General features: G+C 41.7%; 1 protein-coding gene and 1 pseudogene across 2 annotated transcripts in view; both read left to right on the top strand.

The window, feature by feature from the left end:
• RBFOX1 (RNA binding fox-1 homolog 1) overlaps window positions 1-9467 on the top strand; it is a 345800-nt gene that overhangs the window by 198362 nt on the left and 137971 nt on the right. The window lies entirely within an intron of this gene.
• LOC112481619 lies at window positions 4405-4520 on the top strand (annotated as a pseudogene).

Here is a 9467-nt window from a genome sequence, read left to right as displayed (position 1 = left end):
GGCAAAGCCAAGGCGTCGAGTTGGGCAGGACCCCGGTGTTGGTAGAGAGACGGGGGACGGAGGTGCGGCTCTCAGGACGTGAACGCGCAGAGCGGTGCTTGAAAGGTGGAGGCTGGCTAGCTAAACCAGGAGTTTGAGTTTAATTCCAAGAGCAAGGGGAAGCTACCAGAGAGTTTTGAAGCAGTGAGAGTACCTTCTCTTGAGTCTTGTCTTTCGTGTGTGTGTAGGGGGCGGGGGAGGGGGTTCGGGGGGGAATGGTCTGGGCTGGAGAATACCCTTAAGTGCCAGCGTCAACAAGTGGTTTCTGGGACTCCCCTGTCCATGAAGATTAATTTGACGATACAAATATCTGCTCCCAGGCTGGGGAGATGGCTCTTACGATGCCCAGAGGGTAGACTTTATGATCTGAGAGCACTTGGAATGTTTGTAGCCGCAAAGCCACGTTGTCCCATTGAATGTCTCTTCCATTTTTAATGAGGAGCCTGGAGGCACTGTATAAATAAAACGGCCAAATTATTAAATTATCACTCTACAGGACATCTTATATTAGTCCTAATTAAATGATGCTCTTCATATTAACAAGCAGTGCTCGAAAAAGGATTCCAATTTTTAATCCCTACCTAACAGAAGTAGGAAGGCTTAGAAATTTCTAGAACACGCACGATGCCCCCCTGGACTCACTGGAAGGCACAGATGGTGAGTTTTCGGATAGTGTCCTGTATTTTACAGTTCTCGGGAACCACAATGACTGCCCCCTTCACTCAGACTCAGACACCTCATTGATCCAAACAAGAAATACTTAGGGGGCTTCTGCTTTTAGCTATGGTGGAATAACAGGGGCTGGGTTTATATTCCCACCTTAACTAACTAAAAAAGAGAGAGAGAGAGAGAAAGAAATCAGTCAACATAGAAGGAACAGTGGTTTCAGATATTAGACGACAGGAAGCGCTGAGGGACGGGAAATAAAGATGAACCCTACAGTGTCCCCAGCTCACTGTGTAGAGTAGGTTGCCAGGTCCCAGGACAAGGAGCGGGAACCCGAGTAGTGAATATTTAGGGTGCACTTGCTGGGTATCAGCTATGAGATGCTGGGGACACCACATCAATTGAGACAGACAAGACCGCTCTCTGCCAAGTTTCCATAAATAAATGAGATCATCTCGGCTAGCTCCGTGGGCTATGTGAACAGGCCAGCAAGAGCCAATTGTGAGCATTTCTTTCCAACTCTGTGTGTCAGTGACATCATGATGGTAGCTTGAAATTGGCCAGGATGAGAATATTGACACTAGAGCTCGATTTTTGGTTATTGTTAGTTTGTTCGTTCATTTGCTTTTTGCAGAGTTTTCTGACCAACATACCTTTTAGATAGAATGGTCAGGGAAGGCTTTGGAAGAGAGTGTCATTTCTGTTGAGACATGAGGACGAAGAGCCAACCCCTCATGGGCAAACCCTCGGAGGAATGTTCTGGCAGAGAACATAGCATGTGCAAAGGTCCTGCGTCCACATTCTATGGTCTTGTATCCTGTCTAATGTTCACTGTGGTAATGAGCTTTCATTCTACTTGTGTATCAGTCATTTTATTCTCCCCTTTTTAATCTCATGACAGCACAGTGGGGAGCATCTTTATATAATTATCATACTGTGATCCTTAATTTTGTCCCCAGACTGTCTTCTTCATTCTGCGTCTGTATCTTTCTGTTGCTTTTGTTTGTTTGTTTGTTTGTTTGTTTGTTTTGGTTTTTTGTTTTCCTGTCTTCTTCATTCTGCGTCTGTATCTTTCTGTTGTTTTGTTGTTGTTTTGGTTTTTTTTGGTTTTTTTTTTTGGTTTTTTGTTTTTCCATTGTGGAATTTTACTACTTATTCCCAGGAATGCTTTTTTATATCTTTGTCAGAGAAAATGTTGGTCTGTAGCTATAGGTTTTTATGTAGTCTGTGACATTGTTTTACAGTTAGAGGAGATTGAAAAGCAAAAATAGGACTATTTCTTTAACACCTGGAGATGTAGAACTTTAGCACTGGAAGGTGAAAAGACTTTGGAAGATATTTTCCAGAAGCATTTTCTTGAGCGCCAGGGTGTCTTCAGGGAAGCTGAAGAATTGAGCCCGAAGGAATGACCCCAGTGGATCAATGGCCTATGTGACCAGCGAGTCAATGTTAATTGATAATGATGCCTTTTATGGCAAAATATGAACCAAACCTTAACTCCATTCTTAATATGCACCACAGAAACACAGAGGAGAAATCCATAGTTCATGACCCTGTAAGATTTATGTCTCCAGCATTTTCAAGGCCTCATCCTTTTGCTTTGTTTTATTTTGCATGATCTGTCCACCACTCTTAAATATTCTCTGGCATATCTCCTCTGTTCTCTCGCTGAACAAATAAGATATTCCAGGGGAAACAAGGTTCTCCCTTCCTTCTTTCTTTCTCTTTAAATTTTTCAATAGCTATGATTTTTGAAGGATAGATAGTCTAAAATCTTGCATAACAATTACACGTGATTATTAGACTCACAGGCGTGAGAAGCACTGCCGAACATTGGTGCTCACTCAGAAGGGAAGGAAGGAGCATATGACAAAGTCCGCAATTCAAACGAAGGTCTCCGAGTGGCCCGTGGACGAGGGTGAGGGGGTGGAGCTCATTGCAGAAGGTGCTGTTGGCTATTGCTCAGGCGGGGCTGTGTCATAAGCCCCAGCTGCAAGGGAGTTCTTACACAAGATGGAATTGGCTGACTCCACGTGTTTGGACAGTCACAATCTTGATGAATCCATGAGCCAAGGAGACTGATGCTAGAAGCCAAGAAGAGACAAGATTCCTGGTAGATGGTGACATCCAACCTCGGCTGTAGTCTAGGCCGTTGGCTTAAGAGGTGTTTTTGAAGAGTCCAGAGTCATCAGTGTTTGTCAGGTCTGTGCTAGGCATTGAAGATAAAGAATAGAAGGCCTGGGTCCTATTTTTTCAGAGCTCACGGATAATGGGAAAATTAACAGATAGTTTCAGTTTAATATGGTATATTCTAAGATAAGGCTAGGAGAAGGAAAAGTGCCAGCCAGATAACCTCACAGGAACCATTAGTCATCCCGGAAATAGTTAATCACCAAGTATTATCTTCTAGGCACCATACTAAGGCCTTTCCATGAACTATTTTAATATCCGTTTTATTGATTTGCAACCTGAACACAGAAAGGTGAGCTAACAGACTCATGGTTGCACAGCACGTGGCAGAGAAAAGATTCAAACTGAGAGAATCAGATACTTGACCTCGGCCTCTTGATCATTAGCTATTCTAACATGTAGCCAGAGTTACACAGACTCGGCCACGCTGGATACTGTGTACAGCAGAAACATGGAGATAAAAGTGAGCAGCAGACTTTGAATGTCAATGAATTCAGGTGACTAACTCAGGCACCTTTAGCCCCCACCCTTTTTAAACCAAACTCCCAGCACCTATAACTTAATGAGCCCCGATTTGGAACAATTTTTATGGCTACTGAGTGTTCTTATTGTGTTTTCCTTTCTTATACAAAGCCAAAAGCACGACATCAGACCTGTAATTTTGGCCACATTATCACCATGTTCTAACTAAGCAAACGTATTAGTTTAGACAATTAAGAAAATACAAGTTAAAAATACTTGTTTATTAGGGAGAAAGGAGTAACATAAATCCAAGACGTTGGGACAATTAGCATTTGCAGTAATAAAAATCAAGGAGACCACTAAGTAAATGAATATTATGTTTATTATTTAGCATTTACATAGCATTTTGTATTAATTAAATGCCCGATAATTGTTTTTGGATGTTTCTTTTGGTATAACTCTGATAAAGGACATTAGCTATTCTTGTGGGCTTGAGAGAGGTTTAAGTAAGAGCCCTTTAAATTGCAATTCACATAATCTTCCTATCCTGTTGCTCTCAACTCAGATTTGAGTGGAGAAAGAAAACACCCAGAAATCCTGCTAAAATGTAAGTCATTTCATCTCCTTCCTTTGTTAAAAACCCACTAGAGGCTCCTTTATTTCTCTCAGAGTAAAAGCCAAAATCCCATAAATGCAATTTGATAGCCTAGATTGGATCCCGCAACAGAAAAAGGGCATCAGTGGAAAAACTGGGGGCATTTTAATTAAATGTGTAGTTTAGTTAATAATATACTGTTGTTAACTTCTTTGTTTGGACAAATGTATGCAGTTAGTTAAGATGTCAATTTTAGGGGATGGAGTGAAGGGTAGGTGAAGGGTAGGTACTATCTTTGCAACACTTCTATAAATGCAAAATTATTTCAAAAATTAAAAAGGGTTTTTTAAAAAGCTGAAGTTTTGGAGATGGTTCCATAGTGTAGCATTTAGCACGTCTGCTTTACACGCAGAAGATCCTGGGTTTGCGCCCCAGTGGAGCCACGGTCCACGGTCTACGGCTATGCCACCCTGAACAATCCCGATGTCTGATCTCAGAAGCTAAGCAGGGTCGGACCTGGTTAGTACTTGGATGGGAGACCACCTAGGAAGACCAGGTGCTGAAGGCATAAATAATAACAAATAATAATAAAAATAAGGCCGAAGTTCTTACAGCAGCCTACGAGGCCTTACGTGACCTGTTCCCACCACCTCAACATATCGCTGATGCCATCGCCTGTCCTCTTACGCTTAATCTCACTGCAACAGCCTCACCGTAACTCGTCTTTCTACCCCAGGACCTTTGCGCTGTCCATCCCTGTGCCTGGGCCTTTCTTGCCTGAGCTATCCCCATGGCTCAATCGTCTTGTCACTTTCTCAAAAAGTATTCATCGAAACATCAAAGCCTTTTTAAAACCCCCAGTCCTCACGTGCAGCGCTTTATCTCACGGTGCACACACTTCTGACGTACTCGGCAATGTTCTTATTTATGATGTGAGTGTTTACTTTTTCCCTCCCCTACTACAAGTTAAGCTACTTGAGAAGAGGGATTTTCATCTACTTTCTCCACCATGCATTTCCATCACCTAGAATTGTACCTCATGTCTATTTTGTGCTTGATGGATATTTGCTGAACCTAAATATTAAATTCTGAGCTAAAAGAAGAAAGTAATATATGCTGGTCACTTGGAGAACTCGGGCATAGTGCTAAGCACCTAAGCGTGTAGTTCTGTAGAATTCTCATTACACCCTGAAATTTAAGTGTTGTTACTGTCATGTATGAGGCTCTAGCATCTCAAGTTTTATCCAAAGTCAGATGCTCTCATGCCAGGATTCAGACCTGAACGTTCCGATGCTCATCCTGTCTTGTTTCTTGCACATCTACTGTCAGCCAAGATGACATGCTTTCCCTCCTTTCATTAAAACCATGGGACTCATGGATTAGCAATAGAGTAACTCTCGGAGTCGATGGTTCATGTAATTCTAATCTTTTTCCGCCGTGGCAATACCATCCAAGGTAAATATATGGAACATATTATTTCCCATACAGGTCATAGATAATTCTGGAATATTGTGGGTTTTTCCCAAGTAATTTTATATGAAACTTTTACCTTCAGTTTCTTCTTCATGGGCCTATTTTTGTTTTCAGCTTCAACAATCCTTATGGATAAAGAGTTTCATTCCCAAGAAGGCTGCGTGACCTCAGAGGTTGGCCACTGGCTTAGAAGTTCAAAGCCTTAGTTCCAGGGCCCACTCTCCTATTTGCTAGTGTGTGGACCTTCTCTTGAGCTTTAGTTTCCTCATCTATGAAATGGGCATAATTTTAGCAGCAACTTCAGGGAAATGTCATGAGGATAAGTGATAGGTTCAATGTGAAGATGTATGCGCGGCCATTCTAACCTTAGCATTTGCTATTATTGTTTGGATATAATAGTGTAAATGAAGACGTTGAAATAGACATTAAGTATTTTTTCCTAGAACCTTCTTAGTTTCAAATTACTAAGTTAGCTTAATATCCATCGACTAGTTCCATGATTTCAAGAGATTTCTCCCAAATACCATTATTAACACATCGTCGTCGTCGTCGTCATCGTCTTCATCATCATGGTCATCATCAAACGCCTATTATTTATTGAACAATTAGGAGCTGGGCTCTATGCTACACTCTTAATAATACTATCTTTATTGTTTCCTATGAGTCTGCACAGCAGTTATTAAAAACCCATTTTACAGATGAGAGAACAGAGATTTCCAGAGGTTAAGTACTTTGCCCAGTGCCACTCTGAAGTCATGGGGCCAGACCTGGAACCCAGACATTTCTGATCCCACAGCCAAGCCCTTCAGCAATACTTGGCACTGCCTTATTGCCAAGGAGAGCTTTTAAAGCAACTGGCAAAATAACCACAATATGACTTTTCCAGGGACTGGCTTTTCTAAATCTCCATGAGCATTTCCTTACACCGTAGGCCAGAGACAACTTCCATCAGAATTGCCTGGTATGCTTATTACAAATGCATACTGCCAGCTCCAACCAGCTTGAGCGGGGGAGTGGGGGAGACAGATTGAAACATTTGCCAATTTCCGTGGTGTAAGTACTCCCACCATAGCCAATGTCGGGCCACCAATACCTGGTCACTGAATGCAGAGTTGGCCAAAGATGTGTAGCAACACAACATTGTATGGTATTCCAACCGTTCCAGTACAAAAACTATGAATAAACCTCAAATAATAGCAAAATATAGTCAAAGAATTAGAGAGTGATGAATTTTGAGACACTTATTTCATTTTTATACATGGTATTTAATCATGGGTTTATATCACTTCATTTCTATTAAAGGTTGTGTTTAGCAACAAGCTTACGATGTTCCTGGCTAGGCAACAGTCCGCTGTCACAGATAGGCATGAGCAGGCTGCAGCACCCCAGCCTGACAAAATCAACACTGAAAAGGCTGGCACCCTGGAATCCGTAATTCTAGAGAGTTCCCCCTGTGATCCTGGGATACACTCCACTTATTGAGCCAGCTCCATAAGCCTTTTTTAGAGCACATTTCAAGTAAGTGCATGAAAATAACATAAAATATAATAAGCATCTAAATAAAATGTAGAGGGCATTCATACTCCTAGCCAATACTCATGGGCAATGATGATAAATGAATTCTACTGTTACTCATCCTAAAAGTTTTTTTTTTTTAATAAATTGAATAAAAAGTCAAAAATGTTTATTTTATTTCACCCTTCGATGAAGTATGGAGAATAGACAGTAATTCTGTTGCCCTGCAGCCAACATAGGAGGACCATTCAGAGGCTCTTCCCAAAAGGTTTAGGCAAAGAGAACGAAATGCTGGGGAGTCGCAGGGCAGGGCTGAATGGAGAGAGAGGCTTGTAATCTCAAGTTCAATATACAAGATCGAAAACATCAAGTAATCAGCAGTGAGCCTCCCCATCAGAATGTTCCACCTGTCTTGGAATTCAACCTTGTGATTGTATTATGATGTGTACATCATACATCTTTCTCTCTCCCTTCGTATATATAACCTCATAGAAAAACCCGGGCACCTCTGAAGCCCGTAAGGAAATCTCACTTGGCTCAGTAGGAAGACCATTTGAAACATCATCAGCCTCTATCTACCCTCTACCCCCACCCCACCCTACCCAACCCCGCCCACTTTAAAAATACAAATGTCTCTTTTGTAGGTAAAGGTTGTAATTCAGAGAGAAAGCATGCCCCTCAAATCAAAGGCAGTCTAATAGCTCAGGAGTCCCCAACCCCTGGGCCGCAGACCCATACTGGTCAGTGGCCTGTTAGGAACCAGGCCGCACAGCAGGAGGTGAGTGGTTGGTGAGTGAGCGAAGCTCCACCTGTATTTGCAGCTGCTCCCCAATGCTAGCATCCCTGCCTCAGCTCCACCTCAGATCATCAGACATTAGATTCTCATGGGAGCACTGGTCCCTGGTGCCAAAAAGGTTGGGGACCACTGCAATAGCTGTGTGCAAACCCTGATACACAAGATATCCAATCCATGGCTTGGGATTTGTCCTCTAAACAATGATTTTGCTTTTGGAAGGTGCATATGGAAGTTAGTTCATGGATATCTGTGACTAATGTTCACTCAGTGCTTACAAAATACCTTAAGTCATTGGTAAACACTTTGCCAATTACTATTTTTAATCCTCCTTCTGTGTTTGAGTTCTTATCCAGTCTCATTGAAGGTAGTCAGTCAGTATTCTTTGAATGAGTGAATTCACCAATCCCCATTTTAAAGCCATGGGAGGTAAAGTATAAAAGGGTGAAGAAACATATCCAAGGTCAGATAACTGGGTTTTAGAGACTCCATTCCCAACCATTTTCTTAATCCAAACACATAAACTCACACTGTTGCTTCCCTAGAGTATAAAACCTGACTTTTAAGATGCTAGAGCATATCAGAGTCACCCATGAGTATTATTCGTAACGATACATCTTGGGTTCATAATTATGAATGGTTAGTTTGGGAGTGTGGCCCAGGAATCTGCATTTTCAACAGGCTTCCCTAATTTTCAGATTATAAAACCTGCATTTTGCTAAGGTCGTCATGGACCACCCTCACTATCAAGGGAGAGTCCCTCACTCCACCTACCATGCCCACTGCCCTTAAGTCTCACAGCCTTGAATTTTTAGACATGGCACCTGTAAGGCCATCAAATTCAGTGCCTTCAATGACTCAGGTGCAGTAAATTTTATCCCAGCAACATGAAATGGTGAGAAATTGACAAAAGTTGGACTAGAGTCCAAATTTCCTGAATTGAAGGACGTCCACTGAGTGAAAGTCTTCTGTTCGCCACATTGATTTCCATATTTTCATCTTCTTTGTGAGCAAATCTTACTTATTAAGTAGAATAACCCAGAAAAATGGTTGACTACTGTTGTACAACACCTTGAAAGAGCCAAAGAACTTTCTGGAGTATAATCCCATCTGTTTCTCTCTGACTCAAGAGTGAGCTGGTTTTGCCATTCCTCTTTTACAAATGAAGGATGGAGACTCTCAGAAGGTGAGTGACTTATCCAAGGTCACAGGGCATCATGTCTACCACCTAAACCTTATCATGTGAAATCTCATCCACTTCTCATTAGAGCCACGAATGGCTGCTGTGCTCTGCTAATGTACAACTGCCAAGTTTCTAGATGAATAAGATTTTCTCCAAGTTTTCCATATTTTCTTGTTGAATTATGTGTCCAAATTATGTATCCTTCAATCACAGGACTCACCCATGTCTTGTAATTGTATGGTTCACTATCTTCTCCCCTATAGGATAGGAGATCCCAAAGATTCTGAGTATGTCTTTTCCATCCTTTATCCCTCACATCTAGAAAATGTTCTTTATACAAGCAGGAGCACTTTAAAGGGTACCGAATAGAACCGTTTACACCCAGGGTTTGCTCCTCAAAGAACAAACATGGCAAACTATGACCCACAGGCCAAATCTGGCCCACTGCCTGTTTTTGTAAATAAAGCTTTATTTGAACATGGCCAAGTTAATTGTTGTTTACATATGCCTATGGCCTTTTTCAGATGCAACAGCCCACAAATTCAAACTAT

This window comes from Pteropus alecto, unplaced genomic scaffold, assembly GCF_000325575.1.
Source record: "Pteropus alecto unplaced genomic scaffold, ASM32557v1 scaffold44, whole genome shotgun sequence".
Classification (NCBI taxonomy): domain Eukaryota; kingdom Metazoa; phylum Chordata; class Mammalia; order Chiroptera; family Pteropodidae; genus Pteropus; species Pteropus alecto.
The sequence above is the reverse complement of the archived record's forward strand: the minus strand, read 5'-3'. Positions and strand labels throughout refer to the sequence as shown.